This window comes from Saccopteryx leptura, chromosome 8, assembly GCF_036850995.1.
Source record: "Saccopteryx leptura isolate mSacLep1 chromosome 8, mSacLep1_pri_phased_curated, whole genome shotgun sequence".
NCBI classification, from domain to species: Eukaryota; Metazoa; Chordata; class Mammalia; order Chiroptera; family Emballonuridae; genus Saccopteryx; species Saccopteryx leptura.
This window is the reverse complement of record NC_089510.1, coordinates 59,045,852-59,068,212: the sequence shown is the minus strand read 5'-3', so window position 1 is coordinate 59,068,212 and position 22,361 is coordinate 59,045,852. Positions and strand designations below refer to the sequence as shown.

At 43.1% G+C, this 22,361-nt stretch overlaps 1 long non-coding RNA gene across 1 annotated transcript; it reads right to left on the bottom strand.

The window, feature by feature from the left end:
• Nucleotides 1-18,065: 18,065 nt before the first annotated feature.
• On the bottom strand, nucleotides 18,066-21,509 carry LOC136379761 (uncharacterized). The gene is made up of 4 exons (XR_010746793.1): nucleotides 21,256-21,509; nucleotides 20,939-21,141; nucleotides 20,336-20,480; nucleotides 18,066-19,911 (listed from the first exon to the last, which is right to left on the bottom strand). It is a non-coding gene; the product is annotated as an uncharacterized lncRNA (long non-coding RNA).
• Nucleotides 21,510-22,361: the final 852 nt, after the last annotated feature.

Below are 22,361 nucleotides of genomic sequence, written 5' to 3'. Positions count from 1 at the left end.
TTAAAACTTTTGTTCATCTAAGAGCATATTTAAGAATCTGAAAAGACAAGCTACAGAGTAGGAGAAAATATTTGCAAAATACATATATGGTGAAGGGCTTGCAGCCAAATGATAAGAAAGCAAACAATGCATAAAAAATGGGCAAAATATTTGAACAGACACCTCCCCAACAAAGATACAGGGTTGGGCAAAACTAGGCTTACAGCTGTGAGTATGCAAAACAGAGTTTATCCTTATATTGTTATTTATTAATTATTGTATTATTTTCTATGTGAACAACTGTAAACTTACCTTTGTCCCACCCTGTGTATAACTAACCAATAAGGACGTGACTAGTCATCAGGGAAATGCAAATTAAACTACCATGGAATGCCGCTACATCTCCACCACAATGGGTAAAACAGAAAAGATTGTCAATACCAGGTGTTAGCAAGGATGGAGAATGACGGGACTCCCATACATTGCTGGTAGGAACATACAGCAGTGCAGCAATGCCTTATAAAGTTAAGCATACAGCTATCATGCAACCCAGCAATTTCACCCCCAGGTATTTTACCCAAGAGAAATGAACATATATGTCCCCACACAGACTTGTAGATGAATGTTCATGTCAACATTATTTGTAGCCACATATTCAGAACAGCCCAAATCTGGAAACAACCCAAATGTCCATAAATTGGTGAACAGACAAAAAGATTGTAGTTATCATATGAAATACTAACTCAGCATTCAGAAAGAAACAAAATATTGATACACACAACATGGATGAATGTCAAAAACATTACAGTAAGAAAAAGGAGTCAAATAAAATAAAATAACGTACTGTATTACTTCGCTTATAAAACATCTGGAAAAGGCAATACTGTAATGACAAGCTTAGCACTGCCTGGAACATGGGTCCTAAGGAGGACATTGACTGTGACGTGGCGTGAGGGGGCTTCTGGGGGTGATGGAGATGCTCTGGTTCGGGAGTGTGGTAGTAGTTCCATGACTGTACCCAATAGGCAAAAACTCAACAAACTGCATCCTTAAAGTGTGTAACTATTACTGTGTAAATGACTCCTCAATTAAAAAAAAATACTTCAACCTAAAAGGTCAAATGTAGTTCTGGGTAACTACCTAGAGCTACAGTACTGAACTGAGCCAAAAACAAAAGGGAACAAAACACAGCAACTTCACTTGTGGTGGTTCTACATCCTTATCTTAGGCTTTTTGAAACATTGAAAAGGGTCAAAGAGACTTGTTGACAACTCTTATGAATCCCTGGTGGTCCAGGGACCCCACACTAAGAATTACAGGAAGAGATGCTCTCTCTCCTCCATCACAGCGTTCTCTGGTTGAATGTGTGAATATGGAAATTGAGAAACAAAACCTTGGCCACTGGCTCTCTGCCAAAGTGTGAAGAGTGTACCCTCCTGTGGAAGTAAATAAAAAGGGATTGGTGCACAAGGGGTATATTGTGAGGCCAGGCTCCTGAGCAGAGCTGTCCCCTCGGCCAGGAACCATTTCTGCAAAGATTTCCTAAAGTCGTTTAGGAGGTGGTAAAGGAATGCCTTATTTGGGCACGACTAAGACACTTAGAAAGAGTCATCATGGCTCTTACATGTAAATTGCTCCTTACATTAGAGTAGTTTTTCAGATTTTCAAATTGGGGGTGGTGGAGAGGATTCAAGACAAAACCAAAAGTGGATGAGGTTTAAAGAAATAAACATGCAAAGAAAAGATTTCATGTCTTCCTCCCCTCCTACAGTCCTTCCATGTCACTCTCTGACACATGGAGTGGCAAAACACAATTCATCATTTGATGCATAGCAGCACCATACTAGGGACCGGGTCACCAAGAAGAAACAAACATAGCTTCTGCCCTTCAGGAGCTCACAGAGCAAGCGGAAACAACCCCGGATGGGGCCAAGGACAGGACAAAGTTTCACAGGAAAGACATTCAGTTCTGACTGGGTTGGATGTTTGAAGACTGTAGCCTCACAAAGGAGGAGACATTGCACAGGACTTTGAAGGATAAAAAAAATTTAAGAAGCAGAAAATGTGGAGAGATGGAGGCAGAGGAAATAACAGAGGCAAAATCACAGGGCAGGCCTTCCCGGGATGTTGGGGAGAGCCAGTGTTTTGATGGGGGAGGGGCTTCGGGGCAGATGAGCAGAGAACCGAAGGATGAAGAGCACTGCATCTCCATTTTCCCGTGTGCTGTCTGATTATCTCTGTGTCCTAGCACCGGCAGCCCAGCCCTCCCTGTGCCCGCTGCCTACCCGGCTAACGCCTCAGGAGACGGAGATAAGCAGGGCACCCACACCTGTTCATTCAGAGTAAGAAGCCAGGCGTTAACTCCATATGAAGAATCCTCTTGTGAGCCAGATCATCTACGATATTGAATCCATACAGTCAGGTCCACAAGGCTGCAAAATTGCCCCAGTGTGTCTGTCATTCAGGCTCTAGGTGAATGGGCAAGAACAGTCCTTCATGTGTGTGGAGGTGTTCTACAAACATATCTAGAACCTTACACTTTGTTTACAAAGTACATTTATTTCATCTGTTAACCAATTGATTCTACCATTGTTCCATGAGTTAGAGAGGCAAAGAAAGTGTACCCCATTTTAATAATGAGGTAACATGCTGGAGCTGCCATTGGGTTCAAGGTCGATATTCCTAATCACAAAGTGGCTACAGAATATTAACAGAGTTTGAAGGGTGGGGCAAGAAGTGATTTACTGGCCAAGTCTCCATCCCATTATTTTAGGTTATGAACCTTTCAGCAAAGTGTCAAAAAGTCCATTTCCTGTGGACTTCAGAGAAGTTGATTTCGATCAGATCAACAAGCCCTACAGAGTGCTAAAAGTACTATCTTCTCGCTTCTCCTGCTAATGACTATGAAATTCACTTTCAGTGATCAATTTATTCTCAGGCTGAAATATTCTTTTTTTATTATTAATTTTAATGGGGTGACATTAATAAATCAGGGTACATATGTTCAGAGAAAACATCTCCATGGAATATCCTTATATTAATGCTAATTACTCTCCTCTTTTCTTATCCTTCTTGTAACATCAAATCATAGAGCACTTTGTGGCTTTAGATTGCCTAGTAATGCAGTTTTAGAGTTTTCATTACTGATCAGCATTTATCATCATATTTACTCATAACCGACTGAGTAGGTAACAGCCTGGATCACGAGCCCCATCTTAAAAGGAAATAACTGACAAAAAGAAGCTAAACCACTTCTTCGACTCATAGAGCTAGACTTGCAACGCAAGTCTTATGACCTCCGATCAGTGTTCAATCTACTACATCAAACTCCCTCTTCCTTCCACCCTTCAGATTAGTTGTAAGTTATAACACCCCCAGACTTCACAGACAGGGAAGCACAGTTCAGAGGGGAGCAGGGGTCTCGCCTTGCTGGCATCCTGGAGAGCTCCCTACAGAAAAGGAAAAACAAAGTGTTTCATTTCAGCCATCATGAGGATGATTTTAAGACAGCTCTGTCTTAACTTAAAAATGACTCCAAGCCAATATCAAAAGGAAGGGGACAGTGTCCACCTACCCATTCACGGGTAGCTGGCCACATTGTGCTATCCTGGCCACAGCAGGGCCTGCTCCAGGGCATTCTCTTGAAACACATAATAGCATCTCCCCCCAAGCCCCAGCTCCTGCTGACAAGCAGGCTCTGAAACCAGCAGGCTGCAGCCTGAAGCGGCTCCCAGCAGGGGCTGGACAAGGCCGCCAAGGTTACAGGTGCTTTTCATCCAGCCTTGCAGGAGAGCACCAACTTCCTGCTGCTAGAAATTTGTCTGCAAATTTTTGTCTTCATTCAAATCGATAGATGGAGGCCTGTAGACACTGGGGTGATATGATAACTTGATTAAACCCCAGGACAGATGACACGGTAGCTCAAAGGCCGCGTGCTCTCCTCCTTAACCTCTCCAAGGGAGTCTGCAGACTTTGCTGGTAATTGGCCCATTGTCCCTTCCACCGTGCTTCCTGTAGAAATCCCCTAATCACCATGTCCCTGGGCTCCTCTCAGACAGCCTTAAAAATCTGTCAGATTCTTCAGACCCAATGAGTTGTGAAAAATACCTGTGCCATGTGGCATACCACACTCATGATTTGAGAGGCCAAAAATGACTCTTCCTGGAAACAATTACATAGTAAGATACCCCTCCATCCTCCAGCCCAGGTGTAAATTACAACACATTTAGGGATGAAAGCCCAAACCGGTTTTGTTTAGACGGCTTCAAACTTTTGCAATATTTTGTTCTTATTGGGGAAATATCTTCCTGATCTTTCATTCTTACCCAGTTACTGTCTCCTGTTGGGCTACACATGATTGAGCGTGTTTTTGATCAACCATTTCCAGATACTCTGGCGTATATTGATGTGAGTCTGCCTTGGGTGAGCCAATATGTATATGTCATTGCTTCTGAGACAGATGTAAGGTAGGAGTGTGCCAAAGGAGGGAAGGAGAGGAGTATGGGTGAATAGATAGAGAGGTTGATAATTTGCCATGGATAGTGTTTTCCTCCACTCTGTTTTTAAAAATGTCAGCCTTTGTTCATTGATAGACTTAAGGTATTTTAGGGCTAAGAAGTTTAAAATGAATCTCCTCAATCCATTTTTGTTAGGATATTAAAGGAGTAAAATTGTCAGTTCAGTGTCTGAGGTGAGCTCTACTTGGCGAATGTCAAGAAATGAAGCTGTTAGCGGCGCTTTGAAAATAAGCAGAGTACACCATTAAAAGTTAAAGAAATACTATTTTAAATGCTCACTCATTATGATTTATGGCCTGAATCTCCTTATAAAAAAGAGAGCTATGGTATGCCAACATCACCGGTTCTGTTTTTGTCATGGGAATGGAATGTCTTTTGAACTGCTAGAGTAGATAATTCCATGTCTGGAAGAAACACGAAGGGGGGAGGGGAGGTGAAGAATGGAAGAAAAGATCCTCTCATTTCCCAATAATTGCCAAGGCCAAGAATGTGCCACAGTGGCATTCCGAAAAACGCAAGGATGACGATGCGTCCCACAGTTGCGTGCGCTCCCCATTCCCCTCGCGCCAGGTTGGGAGCTGGGAAAACTATTCGCTCATCTGCCAAGTACCCGTAGGCTCGAGCGCCTTGCGCACTTCTGCAGTGGAGAGATTTGATTTGATCTGGTTTTTAAGTTTTCGTTGTAGTTTTCATGTTGGCCTCCTGTCCCCTAAGAGCAGTGCCGCGGTCCTCTCAATGCCCGGAGCCTCCAAGCCCGGCCCGCGGCTGGAAAGGCCCCTCTAACGGGGGGCGTTCCGCTCGGCCCACCACGCTGCGGCCATTGTCTCCTCTTGCCCGGCACCGGAGCTGAAGAAGGGGCTTTTAAAAAGGCGCCCGGAGAACAAAGGGGGCCCAGGCGCCCGGCTTCATTCGGTGCTCAGCCGCCACCCCAGCAGGCCCGCCCCTTGTCAGCAAAGCCGCCGCCACAGCCCGCGCGGCCCGCCGCGCCTGGCCACCGCCCACTTCTCTGGCTCCATCTTGTCCTCCCCCTGCCCTCTTCCCTCCTCCCCCCTGCCCTCTTCCCTCCTCACCCCGCACCTTCCCCTTCTCCCCCCCCCCGCACCTTCCCCTTCTCCCCCCGCACCTTCCCTCCTCACCCCGCACCTTCCCCTCCTCCCCCCTGCCCTCTTCCCTCCTCCCCCGCACCTTCCCTCCTCCCCCCGCACCTTCCCTCCTCCCCCCGCACCTTCCCTCCTCCCCCCGCACCTTCCCCTTCTCCCCCCGCACCTTCCCCTTCTCCCCCCCGCACCTTCCCTCCTCCCCCCGCACCTTCCCTCCTCCCCCCGCACCTTCCCTCCTCCCCCCGCACCTTCCCCTTCTCCACCTCGCATGGAGCCCACGGTCCGCCGGTCCGCGCCCACGGCTTTCCGGCCCCACCAGCCGCTCCCCCGCCAGCCAGATACAAGCGAGGCCACGAGAGAAAACTTGCCCCAGACCCTCCAGATTTGCCCCGCGAGATGCCCCCGCACCCTGGCGCGCCCCCCTCTGGGGAGAGGGGGCAGGGGAGTTCGGCGGCCTGCAGGTGGGAGGACTGCCGCCGGAGGCGCGCGTTCGGAAGATCCCGGCCTGGGCAAGCACGGACTCTGGCCCGTCCGCTTTCTGACTTCCCACTGCCTCCGTCGGCCGGCCGCGCTGGCCTGGTTTAGCATAACCGAGTGCCCGGAACTTCATGTAAAATAGACAAATATGTGACATCAAACAGTCTCTGAGCCTCTTGTTGGGCAAAATGAAGAAAAGCAGTTTTGAGGGTGAGCAACAACCTATGTGACGCTCCTGTTTCTACTGGGTGCTGCTGAAGTCATAATCACAGTGTCAGGGGAGCATGGAACCTGCTGCACCCCACGGCAGCCGCTTCGGACGGCGCCTCTGAAGTGCTGAGGTCTGTGGGGGTCAAACAGCAGGCCCGGCCCCTCGGGGGATGCCCTTCCCTGAGAGAAAGGGAAAATGCCCTTCCTTGCTCCAGACTCCTATCCCCTGCGCCTTCCTCCCCCACTAAGCTCTTCTTCAGCGGGACCTACAGAGCGTGTAACAGGCCCTCTGCGCGCGTGCAGGCCGGCAGGCGGTCAACGGAGGCAAAGCCTGAGTCATTGGAGAATGGCCCAAAGGCATTCCCAGCTGCTCTGAGGCATAAGACAGGATGACAAGCCAAATGGACCATTTCGTGGGAAGCCAGGGGATAATGGGAATAGACAGATCTTTCTGGGTGGCTGGGAGGGCGATTCCAGATTGAAACATTGCCATACTCCTTTCTCACAGAGGATCTGGCAGCACCCACAGAACATGGGCGAAAGAACATTCACCATTAGAATAAGAGCACAGCTTCCCAGGGGGGATTCCCAAAAGACCAAAGAGCTCTCCCCTCCAGCTCCTCAGTGCCAGTCTAGGGTTGGTTGGTTGGTTGGTTGGTTAGTTAGTTAGTGTAGCCTCTGTTGGTGACTATACAGAGGACTCTTGATAACAAGAGCTTGGGCCTGCCAGGTGGAAAGCAGAAACTTAAGGGCACCTGGAACCAGCTACCCCTCCTGCCGCAATCTCAACATTAGCCTGTTTGTTACTTCTCACTTGAGTGGACAGTGAGGAGAGTGCTGTTGCAGAGGGGAACAAACAGCAATTCAAGCTAGGACTGGGGAGAGCTCCCTCTGGATCCCAGCTCACAACCTAATCAGGACTACACCTGGAAGCAATGAAGAAAAATATAGGAAAATGTAAGACAGTGGCCAACTGTAGCCCTGCAGACAATACACTCCTCCTCCTCTGTGCTGCGTGTACTGGGTACCAGTGATGCCTATCGTTCATGGCATGCCAGCTGTTATACTGGGGTCCCCAGAGGAAAATAGGAAAGAAACAATAGATTAGCAATTCCAAAGCACACCATCTTTTTCTTGCTGGATTGATTTCTGGCAGACCTACCTGCCTAATAATTTGTCTAGATCTAGCACTGTCTTTGACATGTATATATTTTAACCTTTTGGTATTAATTTATACAGTATGTCCGTAAAGTCATGGTGCACTTTTGACCAGTCACAGGAAAGCAACAAAAGACGATAGAAATGTGAAATCTGCACCAAATAAAAGGAAAACTCTCCCAGTTTCATACCTATTCAGTGCAGTTCGATGTGGGCTCACGCACAGATTTTTTAGGGCTCCTTAGGTAGCTATCCCGTATAGCCTCTACAGACTCGTCACTGACTGATGGCCTACCAGAACGGGGTTTCTCCACCAAACTGCCAGTTTCCTTCAACTGCTTATCCCACCGAGTAATGTTATTCCTATGTGGTGGCGCTTGGTTATAAACGCGCCAATATTCACGTTGCACTTTGGTCACGGATTCGAATTTAGTGAGCCACAGAACACACTGAACTTTCCTCTGTATTGTCCACATCTCGACTGGCATGGCCGTGGGCTGCTCCTCTGTATACACGATGTTACGTCATCATCTGCGCATGCGCACATGCTGCCACATCACCCTACAGAAACTGGGAGGGTTTTCTTTTTATTTGGTGCAGATTTCACATTTCTATTGTCTTTTGTTGCTTTCCTGTGATCGGTCAAAAGTGCACCATGACTTTACAGACACAGTGTGTGTGTGTGTGTGTGTGTGTGTGTGTGTGTGTGTGTGTATGTGTGTGTGTGTGTGTGTTAAAGTGAGAGGAGGGAAAATAGTGAGACAGAACCTTCATATGCCCTGACCAGGATCCATTCAGCAACCCTTGTCTAGGCTGATGCTCAAATCAACTGAGCTATTTTTAGCTCCTGAGGCTGCTGCTCAGACCTACCGAGCTATCCTTAGCGCCCCAGTGGAGCTTTAACCAGTTGAGCCACTGGCCGCAAAAAGGAGAGAGAAGGGAGAGAGAGGGGAAAAGAGAAGAAACAGACGGTCACTTCTCCTATGTGCCCTGACTAGGAAGCAAACCTGGGATGTCCATATGCCAGGCTGACACTCTATTCACTGAGTCAGCCAGCCAGGGCCTATATTTTTCTTTTATTTACATTTCTTGCCTATTTTTATACAATGATCATGACTTAATAGTAATTATTTTTAATTTTTATTTTATTTTTTGTATTTTTCTGAAGCTGGAAACGGGGAGAGACAGTCAGACAGACTCCCGCATGCGCCCGACCAGGATCCACCCGGCACGCCCACCAGGGGGCGATGCGCTGCCCCTCCGGGGGGTCGCTGTGTCGCGACCAGAGCAACTCCAGCGCCTGGGGCAGAGGCCAAGGAGCCATCCCCAGCGCCCGGGCCATCTTCGCTCCAATGGAGCCTCGGCTGCGGGAGGGGAAGAGAGAGACAGAGAGGAAGGAGGGGGTGGGGGGTGGAGAAGCAAATGGGCGCTTCTCCTACGTGCCCTGGCCGGGAATCGAACCCGGGTCTCCCGCACGCCAGGCCGACGCTCTACCACTGAGCCAACCGGCCAGGGCTATTTTTTATTTTAAAAAAAGAAGAAAAAAATTTAAAAAGAAAAAAATAAGAACCCATTTGATTGTTTAAGAACTTAGATATTTCAGTGAATGAATGAGCCCTAATTGAAACTAAAATAGATTTTAAAATTACATAAAAATGTTGAGATGTTTGGGCCCTTGTGTATAAGAAGGTGTGGAGCATGGATGAGAAGGGTCACACTCCCAGCCCTTATACCCCAGGTTTATAGTGTCAACATTTGAATATCCAAACCTGCAGAGAATTTTTTATAAGAATTTATTTAAGCCAAACTAACAATTGCTCAGAAGCAAGATCTCAGATGATCTGGAGAATGACAGTTTTGCAGTTGCTTTTATACATTTGGAATTAAGGAAGAAACAAACATAAGGAAGATTACATGAAGGTGGGAGAAAGCAAATCTGGAAAATCTCTGCTTGAATACAGGATAGTTAAGATGTTCTCTCTTGAGGGTAATTGTGCTGCCCAGGGGTCTGAAAAAAGAGGCGTTTTAAAGGTGCGTTAACCTAGATGCACAGAAACAATGGACACAGTTGCTTAAGGTGAAGATAAACTTTCACAGGTCTAGGGTGACTGCCCACCATGATCTGCCCGGTGAGGACTGTATGATTAGATCACACTGTGGGGTTACTTTCAGTTAGACTTTTTTTTTGTCCACAGTCACTCTCCACTTGTGACCTCTCAGAATAGATAACTTCTCTCCTTAGGAGTGAACTTTTCTGGCAGCCTCCCAGTCTTAATGACTGACATCCAGTTTGTCCAACGTAAAGAAATACTGTCCCAGAGGCACAAGAAGTTCAACTGCAGTCTTCCTCAAGAAAATTAGCTGCACCAGTTTTTCCACCATCTGGAATGGTAGGGCGAATGGTGATTCGACTGTTGGAATGCTCTTAAAGCACTTCTGGTGAGCTGGCCTCAAGCAAGGTGGGCTGCAGCCCAGTATGGATGAGGCAATCCTGGCCTCCTCTCCCGGGCTGGCTCGGAAAGGAGATGGAAGTCTTCCATAATGAGATTCTCAGCCCTGTGTAGTCAACCGAAGGCTGTGAAATTCTTTGAGGGCCAGAAACCTTGCTCTGGCTGGAGCAGAGTGCTATGGGCTGCTTTCTTGGAAGGAGAGCCTGTTTAATCTGGAGCAACAGGACCTCAAAATGAGCCGTATTTGTGTGCACCTGGGGAAATGCTTTGGGAGAGAGGGAAATATGTAAATATTTATTGGTGGTGGTTTTAAAAGTCTAGGGAGGAATCTGCTAAATGAAAATTTAACATATATTTAATACTCAAATGCATTGCATATAACGAAACGGTTAATTTTAAGTCTAAAGTTTTGCTCTTTTAAAACTCTATGAAAGTTCCAAAATTAATTTTGTTCAACCTCCTGTCTTAACTCAATACTTAAATATTAACTGACCTGTTTCTGAACTCTGATTTTGGACTAGTTAAAAAATCTTATTATATTAGACTGATTTCTGAAGCCTCTAAGATTTCTCTCCAGTGAAGTAAAGGCCGACTGCCAGTTTTGGATGAATCAGTGCACTGGCACATGAGCTGGCCTCCACGTCTCAGATTCGATACGTAATAAAACCTGTGTTTTAGGTTAACACTATTTAATTTAGAAAACAGTGCTCTTCAGTCTAATTAACACATTTGGAAACTGTAACATATTGATGCTTTAATAGGCATTCTGCATCAATAACATTTATATATATATTTAATTTAGAAATTTAAATTTAAGACGGTGACATTGATCAACAAGAGTACATAGATTTCAGGTAAACATCTCTACATTATTTGAACTGTTGATTATGTTGTATACCCATCACCCAAAGTCAAATCATTTTCTGTTACGTTATATTTGTGCCTCTTAACACTCTTCTCCCAACCCCCTCCCCAAGAATAGCTAGTGAAGATGAGCATTTATCTGTTGGCCATTGTATTTCTTCTTGGGAAAAGTGTCTTTTGTGTCCTCTCCCCATTTTTTAATTGGATTGCTTGCTTGTTTGTTGCTGAGCTTTGTGAGTTCTTTATGTATTTTGGATATTAACTCCTTATCGGAGCTGTTGTTTGCAAATATCATCTCCCATTTAGTTGGCTGTCTATTTGTTTTGTTGTCAGTTTCTTTTGCTGTGCACAAGCTTTTTAGTTTGATATAGTCCCATTTGTTTATTTTTGCCTTTACTTCCCTTGCATTTGGAGTCAAATTCATAAATTGTTCTCTGTGGCCAAGATCCATGAGTTTAGTACCTCTGTTTTCTTCTATGTAATTTATTGTTTCAAATCTTATATTTAGGTCTTTGATCCATTTTGAATTAATTTTTGTGCAGGGAGACAAACTGTAGTCAAGTTTTATTTTTTTGCATGTGGCTTTCAATTTTTCCAGCACCATTTATTGAAAAGGCTTTCTTTTCTCCATTGTGTGTTTTTGGCTTCTTTGTCAAAGATGATTTGCCCGTTTTTGTGGTTTTATTTCTAGGCTCTTGATTCTCTTCCATTGGTCTGTGTGTCTGTTTTTCTGCCAACACCATGCTGTTTTGATCATCATGGCTCTGTAGTATAATTTGAAGTAAGGTATTATAATACCTCTGGCTTCATTTTTTTTCTTTCTCAGGATTGCTTTGGCTATTCAGGGTTTTTTATGGTTCTATACAAACCTGATGATTTTTTGTTCCATTCCTTTTAAAAAAAATGACTTTGGAATTTTGATGGGAATTGCATTAAATTTACATATTGCTTTGGTAATATGGCCATTTTAACTATGTTTATCCTTTCTATCCATGAATATGAAATATTTTTCCATCTTATTGTGTTTTTCAATTTCCTTTAACAGTGCTTTATACTTTTCAGTATATAGATCCTTTACATTCTTTGTTAAGATTATTCCTATTTTATTTTACTTATTTTATTTGTTGCACTGTAAAAGGGATTTTTTTTTAGTTAATTTTTTGAAGTTTCATTGCTGGTGTATATGAAAGCAATTAACTTCTGTATATTGATTTTGTATCCTGTGACTTTATTGTATTGGTTTATTGTTTTTAATAGTCTTTCTGTGGAGTCTTTGGGGTTTTCTATATACAGGATCATGTCATCTGCCAAAAGTGAAACCTTTACTTCTTCTTTTCCAATATGAATGCCTTTTATTTATTTCTTTTGTCTAATTGCTCTGGATAAAACTTCCAGCACTATGATGAATAGGAATGGAGAAAGTAGGCAGCATTGTCTTTTTCCTGATTTTAGAGAAAAAGTTTTCAGTTTTTCACCATTTAGCATGATATTAGCTGATGGTTTGTCATATATGGCCTTTATTATGTTAAGGTACTTTTCTTCTATACCCATTTTATTGAGTGTTTTAAACATAAAGGGATGTTGTATCTTATTGAATGCCCCCTCTGCATCTATTGATAGGATCATATGATTTTTGTTGTTTGTTTTGTTGAGATGGTCTATTACGGTAGTCGATTTAGGTATGTATGTTGAACCATTGTTGTGCTCCTGGAATTAATCCCACTTGGTCGTGATGTATTATTTTTTTTAATATGTTATTGTATTTGATTTGCTAACATTTTTTTGAGGATTTGTGCATCTGTATTCATTAAAGATATTGGTCTGTAGTTTCCTTTTTTGTGTTGTCCTTGCCAGGTTTTGATATGAGGGTTATATTGGCCTCATAAAATGTGTTAGGAAACTGCTTTCTCTTCAATTTCTTGGAATACTTTGAGAAGAATAGCCACCAAATCTTCTATGATTGTTTGGTAAAATTCACTAGTGTGGCCGTCTGGTACTGGACTTTTATTTTGGGGGAGGTTTTGGATAGTTGTTTCTATTTCCTCCCTGCTTATTAGTCTATTTAGGCTTTCCACTTCTTTGTGATTCAGTCTAGGAAGATTGTATAGTTCTAGAAATCTATGCATTTCTTCTAGATTGTTGAATTTGGTGGCATATAGTTTTGCAATGATCTTTTATATATCTATGATACCTGTTATAATTTCTCCTTTTTCATTTTGGATTTTGTTTATATGAGTCCTTTCTCTTTTATCCTTAATGAGTCTAGCCAGGGGTTTGTCAATTTTATTGATCTTTTCAAAGAACCAGCTCTTTGTTGTATTTTTTCTATAGTTTTTCTGTTCTCTATTTCTGCTCTAATTTTTATTATTTCCTTTCTTCTGCTGATTTTGGGTTGCCTTTGTTCTTCTTTTTCTAGTTCCTTAAGATGAAATATTGTTTACGTGGGCTCTCTCTTGTTTCTTGATATAAGCTTATAATGATATAAACTTCCCTCTTATTACTGCTTTTGGTATATCCCAGAAATTTTGATATGCCATGTTGTCATTTTCATTTGTCTGTATATATCTTTTTATCTCTGCTTTTATTTTCTTTTTTGACCCAGTCATTTTTGAGAAGTATGTTGTTTAATTTCCACATTTTTGTGGGTTTCTTTACTTCTTTTTTGCAGTTGAATTCTAATTTCAAAGCCTTATGGTCAGAGAATATGCTTGGTATAATTTCAATCTTCCTGAATTTGTTGATGTTAGTTTTGTGGCTCAACATATGGTCTATTCTTGAGAATGTTCTATGTACACTGAAGAAAAATATATACTCTGAAGTTCTGGGATGAAATGTCCTGTAAATGTCTATTATGCCCCTTTGGTCTAGTGCCCTGGTTGGCAAACTCATTACTCAACAAAGCCAAATATCAAGAGTAGAATGATTAAATTTTTTTTTGAGAGCCAAATTTTTTAAACTTTAACTATATAGGTAGGTACATTCCTTATCGAGGTAACACCTGCACATGGTATTTTGTGGAAGAGCCACACTCAAGGGGCCAAAGAGCCACATGTGGCTCATGAGCCACATTTTGCTGACCAGGGGTCTAGTGTGTCATTTATGGCCAATATTTCTTTATTCATTTTCTGTTTGGATAATTGATCTAGAGCCCTCATTGATATGTTGAGATCTCCAAGTATGATTGTGTTTTTGTCCGTTTCTATTTTTAGATCAGTTAGTAGACGTCTTATATATATATATTGGTGCTTTCTGGTTCGGTGCATATATGTTAAGAAGTGTTATGTCTTCTTGATACAATGTCCCCTTTATCATTAAGAAATTACCACCTTTGTCTCTGGTTTCCTTTGTTGTCTTGAAGTCAACTCTGTCACATATGAAAATGGCTACACCTGCTTTTCTTTGGGTATTATTTGCTTAGAGATTTGTTCTTCAACCTTTCACTTTGAGTCTACTTTTGTCCTTGCAGCTTAGATGTGTTTCTTGAAGGCAGCATACGGTTGGGTTTTGCTTTTTGATCCAATCTGCTACTCTGTGTCTCTTTATTGGTGAGTTCAATCCATTTACATTTAGGGAAATTATTGACACTTGAGGATTTCCTATAACCATTTTATATATTGCTTTCTGATAGGTCTGTATCTCATTTGGTTCTTCTCTTTTGTTTTTCTGTCAGTTTTTGTGTGATGATATTCCATACTTCTTTCCCCTGTTTTTTCCTTTCATAAGCTGGGTGTTTCAGTAGTGGCATTTTTGTGGGTGGTTACCATTAGGTTATTAAAAGAAAAATTGTCATATTTACAAGAGTTCATTATCTTATGAGTGCTTCTGCACTCCATCCTCCTTTGCTACTGCTGATCTTTATCCTCTCCTCTTTTATGTTATTGTCACACATTATCCTTGTTTTTACTGTGATCTTGTTAGAGCTTTTACTTGTAGTTTTGTTCTTTGTATCTGGTTGGATAACCCCCTTTAGTATTTACTGCAGTGGGGGTTTTCTGGTGATAAATTCTCCCAGCTTCTTAATGTCTGTAAAGATTTTTATTTCTCCTTCATATTTGAAAGATAGCTTTGATGGATAAAGTATTATTAGCTGGTAATTCCTCACTTTCAGTACTTTAAATGTTTGGGTCCATTCTCTTCTGGTTTGTAGAGTTTCTGATGAGAAATCTGATGAGAACCTAATGGGTCTTCCTTTATGTGTTATATTCTTTTCCCTAGCTGCCTTGAGGATTCTTTCTTTGTCATTGATTTCTGATTATTTCATTACAATGTGCTTTGGAGTAGGGCTTTTTGAGTTGGTGTTCTGTTTGCTTCTTGGATTTGAGGCTCTAACTCTTTCCACAGGCTTGGGAAGTTCTCATCAATTATTTGTTTGAATAGGCTCTCCATTTCCTTTTCCCTCTCTTCTTCTTCTGATATATCCATTATTCTTATGTTGCTCTTTTTGATGGAGTCAGACAATTCTTGTAATGCTCTCTCATTTTTTTTTTTAAATTTGTGGTTCTCTTTCTTCTCTCTGTAGTATCTCTAGTTGCCTGTCTTTAGTGTCACTGATTCTCTCCTCTATCTGGCCCTGTTTTATTAGCTAAACTTGCTACCTCATTTTTTTGTTCATGTATTGAGTTCATCTCTGCTTGGTTCTTTTTAAAAGTTTCAATCTCCTTGGTGAAGTACTCTTTTTATTCATTAATTTGTTTTTTGAGCTAATTAAATTGCCTATCAGTGTCTTCTCACATATTATTAAGTATTTTTAGAACTTTAATTTTTAATTCTCTGTCATTTAACTGCAAGATTTCTATGTAATTGAGTTTTTTCCTGGAGATTTTTTATTATCTATCTGAACTACATCTCTATCTTGTATATCCATGATATTTGATTTTTTCTTTCTTGATGGTATTTGAGAGTGGTATTATTAAAAACTCTAACAAGAGACCATTAAAAAATGAAAAATAGGGCCCTGGCCGGTTGGCTCAGCGGTAGAGCGTCGGCCTAGCGTGCGGAGGACCCGAGTTCGATTCCCGGCCAGGGCACACAGGAGAAGCACCCATTTGCTTCTCCACCCCTCCGCCGCGCTTTCCTCTCTGTCTCTCTCTTCCCCTCCCGCAGCCAAGGCTCCATTGGAGCAAAGATGGCCCGGGCGCTGGGGATGGCTCCTCGGCCTCTGCCCCAGGCGCTAGAGTGGCTCTGGTCGCAATATGGCGATGCCCAGGATGGGCAGAGCATCGCCCCCTGGTGGGCAGAGCGCCGCCCCATGGTGGGCGTGCCGGGTGGATCCCGGTCGGGCGCATGCGGGAGTCTGTCTGACTGTCTCTCCCTGTTTCCAGCTTCAGAAAAATGAAAAAAAAAAAAAAGAAAGAAAAAAAAAATGAAAAATAGGGTGAGTTGCTCTCTCTTCAGGACATTGAACGCCTTCATAAGAAGCCAAAGTCTGACAAGGAGACGAGACTAGCAACTGCAAAGGCTAGAAAGACAGACCGAAAAGAATTTGTGAGGAGGAAAACCAAAATGAATCCATTTTCCAGTTCCACAAATAAAGAGAAGAAAAAACAGAAAAACTTTATGATGGTGCAATATAGCCATAATGTGCACTCGAAAAACAAGCATTCCTTCCAAGAGAAGCAGTTGGCACTACGCAATGCACTTTTGAAAAAGAGAAAAAGAATGAAGTAACCTGGACAAGCAAGTTTTCCATTCCGAAAAGAATGCTAAATCTGTGACATTACTCTGAAAATTAATAAATCAAGAATGTTTAGATTTAAAAAAAAAGAAAAATAATAATTAAAAAATATAGTGAAAAAATAAAATTCTAAAAATAATGATGTCAAAAAGAAAAGCTACAGAAAACAAAGCAAGAACTGAGGAAAAAGAAAAATAAATAAAATAAAAAACAAACCAAATACCATACAAAATAAGAATAACAAATATAAAAATTTGAAAAATATAATTCATATGAGAAAAAAGAGAAGAAAAAAGAGTAAAAGAAAAACTATCAAAAATAAAACACTCACAAAAAAAGAATAAAAAATATTAAGATTACGATTAATGAAATTCAAATGTGAAAAAGAGAAAAAAGAAAAAGGAAAGAAAAAAAACAAAAAAAATACTTTTTTCACTTTTCAGAGGCTACTTTTATGTTTTTTCAGTAAGTGTTGCTGTACTACAAGTTTTGGCTCTGTGATATTCATGACTGGAACTCCGTTGAGACATTGCTGTCATAATGAAGTACGTAGAACCTCAGTAGCCATTGGTGGGTGGGGCGTGTTGTGAGGGCTTTACAATTTCAGCTTTACGGCTTCATAGCTTTGCAGCTTATGGCTCTAGCAATGGTGGTTTCAGGTCTCTAGCACTCCTCCCCACATCTCAACAGACTAGGGGATCAAAGGCAGAGCATGTCAGCCTCTCAGGGGAGAGAATGGCCCCAGAGAGTCAGCTGGGGGGCGGGGGGTCCGCCACTGCCACTCTTTCTACCATGAGGGGAGGGAGACGGCATTGGGAAGTCTTGGGGGACTGCACTTTGGTCTTTTCTGGCACTGCACAGAGCATGGGCCACGGGTAGAGTGTGGGCCGTGGGCTGTGAACCCAGTGCTCTCCAGCGCTCTGCAGGCCAACCTCTGCGGGCCAAGAGATCAAATGAGCACTGCAGGCTGTGTGTGCACCACACACCAGCCTATCATAAGCTGAGCGATGTGCACAGACCACGGGAACCCGGGCCCTGACCCTGTGCTCTCTATTGTGCCTGCCTTAGTTCAGCTCTTTCCTCTGTGTCCCTCAATCTCTCCCCCTCTCTTAGTTCAAAACAAAAACCAAGCTGAACAAGCCTCCTTCCCTCAGTTTAGCAAGGAAAAAAGAATAACCCAGTTCTCTGGCTTCTTTCCAAAGTCCACTGCAAAAGCAATTAATCTTTGCCCCTCTTTCCACCCTGCTCCCCCTCAGTCCCTTAGGTGCCTGGATCTTTCAGGTGCAGCTGCAAGTCCAGCTGGGGTTCCTTCACTGTGTTATAGTTGCTCAGTTTGTCAATATTTTAAGGGGAGAGACTAGGAGTATCTCTCACACCACCACTTCTCTGATATCATTGACTTTTGTATCAATATATCAATAATATTTAAGTAACTGTGGATGATGTTGCATCTCTGAAACTTTAAAGAACAGGGTTAAGTAAAATATAACTTTTACAGAAAAAAATGTATATTATAAATAGTTTATATATATTTTATATAATAACCATGAAGTAGTAGTCAGTCTCATTTTGACCTGTATTCAAAAGCATCATCATAGTAACTATTATATTTATTTAATATTGGTGTGGCACTTTATACAATATCTGCTTTGTTATTTATTTATTCAGCAAACATTTGATTTCCTTTGATATACCAAGTTCTGTGCTAGGGAACAATTGAAATGAATTATCATTACTCTTTTTTTATTTATTTGTTGATTGACTGATCAATTGATTAAGAGAGACAGAGATAGCAAGGGAGAGAGAGAGAGAGGAAAGCATTCATTTGTTAATACACTTTAGTTGTGCATTTGTTACTCACCCTCCCCCCAATCCGTGTGTGCCCTGACCTGCAACCTTGGTGTTTTGGGATGACATTCTAATCAACTGAGCTAACCGACCAGGGCTTGAATCGACATCATTTTTGTTCTTGGAGTCATATTCAGTAGATACAAATGTGGAAGCAAATAAAGATAGTTACATGTTACAACTGTTAAAATAAAGGAATGAACATGGAACCAAAAGGAGAAAGGTATTACTGAGGTTCAGATTGAGTCACCCCAAGATATGCCTCTGTGGTATACAGATCATCTGAGCTAAAGGTAACCGAGATCTTGTGGGCTCAAGAGAAACTTCTGCCCTCCCCCCTTAACTACCTACAAGAATTTCAATGAGGGGTTTTGCCCATAATAACAAGATTATCAGAGATCTTTTTTTTTTTTTGCCTATCAATATGGCAAGGCAAACTACGAATTAGTACTCTTCTGCTCTTCTTATCACCCTGCAGTGACCTCTCCTCTGAAACTCAAAGGTGCCGTACCTCACCCTTAGCTGAAAATGCCATATATACCTCATTTTAACTTTTCATCCCTGAACCTCTCATGTATGTGACGTCCCCAAATATACGGGTGTCATTAAATTTAGTTATTGTTCCTTGTTAATCTATCTCATGTAGATTCTATTATTAGACCAGCTGAAAGAACTCTAAAGGTAGAGGAGAGTTTCTTTCTCCTCCACAGTACAGAGTTGGTGCTTACAGCACTATCTACTTCATTCATTCATTCCACTAAAGCTCACTGAGCAATTTACCATGTGGCCAACATTAGGGATACAGCAGTGAGCAAAACAGATAAAAACATCCTGGCCTCAGTGAGCTTAGTGGTGGAAAAAGGACAATCAGCAGATAAATAAGGGAACAACAAAGTGGGTTCAACAGTGGAGAGTCAGTGGGAGCTGTCCACCCCAGCGGGGAGAATATCATATAACATTGTGTACAGTCAGCAATGCTGAAAAGCAGCAAGCCATTTTGAGTACATTTTATGATTACTTTTAAAGTTTTTATAGATAACACACCTCCTTATTACCTGGACCCAGGGCAGGTTTACCACCCTCCACCACTGAATTGATATGTCCCTATGATTACTATGGTGGAGAAAATATTGATATAACAGTGATAGAGGTAGGGAATGTGGTTGGGATAGGTTGCAATTTTAAATCAGTTTATCTGAAAAGGCCTTATAAGTGACATTTGATAAAAATCTTGGAGGAAAAAAGTTTTAAGCAGAAGAAACAGTAAGTGCTAAGGTCCTGAGGCAAGAGAGAGTAAACAAGAGAAAGAGTAGTAGGAGATTATCAGAGAGGCACTGGGAAGACAGACCCCATAGGGGTTCTACAGGTCTTTAGGATGAATATGAGATGAGAAAGAAGAGACAATTACTTTTAGAAAGGATTACTCTGGCAGCTGTGTGCAGAATAGACTGAAGGCAATGAGGGAAGTAGTTGGGAAGGGTCTCAGCTAGGAGAACCAGTTAGGAGTCTTGTAACACGCTAGCCAAGAGATGATGGTGGTGGGTTGAACCAAAGTGACAGCAATAAAGATGATGAGAAGTGTCGAGTTTTGAAGGTAGAGCTCCCAGAATTTGATAACTCAATGTCCAGTGAGCCTAAAAGAAAAATCAAAGAGAATATAATGGTTTTTTGGACTTGCCATTAGCTGAGATGGGGAAAACTGATGGCGAGAGAGGTTTGTGTGTGTGTGCAGTGCGGGGAGGCACGGAGACGTGCAGGAGCCAGTGCTGGAAGAGACATCTGTTAGTGGCCAAGCAGAATATCAGAGAGTGGGCTCAGAGGAGACGTACCTCAGGGGTCAGTGTCAAATTCACATGTAAAACCACAGCAGAATGAGGTATAGAGGACAGTTCTGAGGACTGAACCTTGATTTTGTTTTTTGTACTTCCCTTCTCAGGAGGATAAAGAGAAGCCAGCAAAAGAGTCTGAGAAGGAGCAGCCAGAAGTAGAAAGAAAGCCACACGAAGGTCGTGTTCCAGAAGCTGTGTGAAGAATGCTCGACAGGGAGATCCAGCCCACCTGAGTTAAATGCTGCTGATTAGTGTACCACCTCACACCTGTTTGTATCCATTTCTTGCTCTTTTTCTTTTTCCTAATCACCCTCACGCTGTCATATTTGTTGTCAGGCCCAGTAAGGAGGACACCGTGGGGCTAGTGTCACCACCTACAGGTAGAAGAGAAAGATTGAAACTCACAACACATAGACTCATTGACTTTTATAGGCATCGTTAAAATTCAATTGCTTAGTCGAGCCCCAGGGAATGTCTTTCTATTGATAATACTAATATACCGTTAAACTACTAATACGTTAAACTGTCTGGAATCTTCCGGTCCAGGGCAGAGAGCCATGGGGCTGCGGAGGACAGGGTCGTGCCTGGAATGGGGTAGGATAAGCATCCTGCAGGGTCCCTCAAACCTGAGGGTCTCAGTGCTGGTCCCAGGTCCACACAGCCTAGAGCCTGGGGGGGGGTGTCCTCTGACACTTCGCACTCAACCAGAATCACAGCCCACACTGACCCTACCACAGCCCAAACTCTCTCAACACGGAGCCCCTACGCATCCCTGTACATACCCCCCAGTGTCCGTAACAGGTGTGTGTCTAAGTCACCCGTGTATCCTTACCTCCCATGCCAAATTACAGTCTAGAGTGTTGGGGGTTGGGGCCTGGCTTATAAACACTTATAAACATTGACACAGTGGCCTGGTGTTCCGATCTTCCTCCTCGGCGTTTGGAGATCCCTTCCTTGTCTCTCAGGCGCCAGCAGAGCAGCTGAGAGCACAAGAACAAGGCCTTTTGTTCCTTCCCTATCAGACCGGTGAGGAGGCTAGGAGGGGGAGGAGGAAGAATTCAATTACTTAGTCAAAAACTATTTATTAAGTACCTACTGTGTGCCAGGCACTTTTCTGGATGCTTCAGGTATGAGAGGAGTAAAACCAACCAAAATCCAGGCCTGTGGAGCTTGAATTCCAGTGAGGTCGCTCAGGTGGCTGCCTGTCACACAACAAAGCTGGTTCCCTCCCCCAGGGTGTGAGGGATTCCTGGCCCCACCATCTGGTCAGAGAGTGAGTGGCAGCATTGGGTCCTCCTCCTTTCAGATCTTCTGTTTCATGGGCGAGACCAGGTGCCTCCCGACCTGGCCCACAGCCCTGGCTCTGCTGAGGGCGCCAGCTGATCCCACCTCCTCTGACAAGCTCAAAGCCACTGGGCAATCGGCAAGATCAGCACCGACCACCGTTGGTGGCAGATTGGTGGCAAACCCAAGCCTGCCCTGGAGGACCCTGTGGGATCAGCTCTCTGCCACCTGCTTCCTGCCTCAGTAGCCACAAGGGAAATAACTACCTTCTGAGGAGGTGGAGCCTGGCCCCAGATAAGCAGGCTGCCCACCTCAACAGGAAAACCCACTATCTAAGAAACAGTCTCCTTCTGTAGCTGTTTTCCTGCCAGCAGAAGTACTTGAACACCTGCAGACGGCACTGAGATGGAGCGGATTCAACTCTCCTTACGTTTCAAATATCCACTATCTCCTCAAATATTACATCTGCGGAGGAAAAAACTCCCACAAAACTCATGTCTACCATTTCTACAAACACCAAGCAACAACTTAATGTTTATCTTCTCCCTCTCGCGGGCAGTAAAGAGCCTCCTGACATCTGTTTCCTTCAGGGAACCTGTAAAAAAACCATCCAACCATGGGCGGCCATGCATTCCTGAGGATAAACAAAGCAAGGAGGCCGTCAGTCAGCCACAGCGCCACACTCCCAGCCCGGCCGGTGCTGGGGAGGTGGGCGGGGCTTCCAGGCGGGGCTTCCACCCGGGGAACAGGCTGTTGCCTCCAACAACTATTCAGCAAGCAAAACAACATGGATTTTCTAAACTCACTATGAGGAAACTACCTTTTTGTAAGTCTCAAAGTATATAAATCAAGTTTTTGCATACAACTATAGTGAGAGATTTCCAGGCCAAGCACAGGTCAGTCACTCTATGCTATAATAAAAAATGACAAAACTTTTTTTTTTAAATCATCAAAATACAGAGACAGTTGCA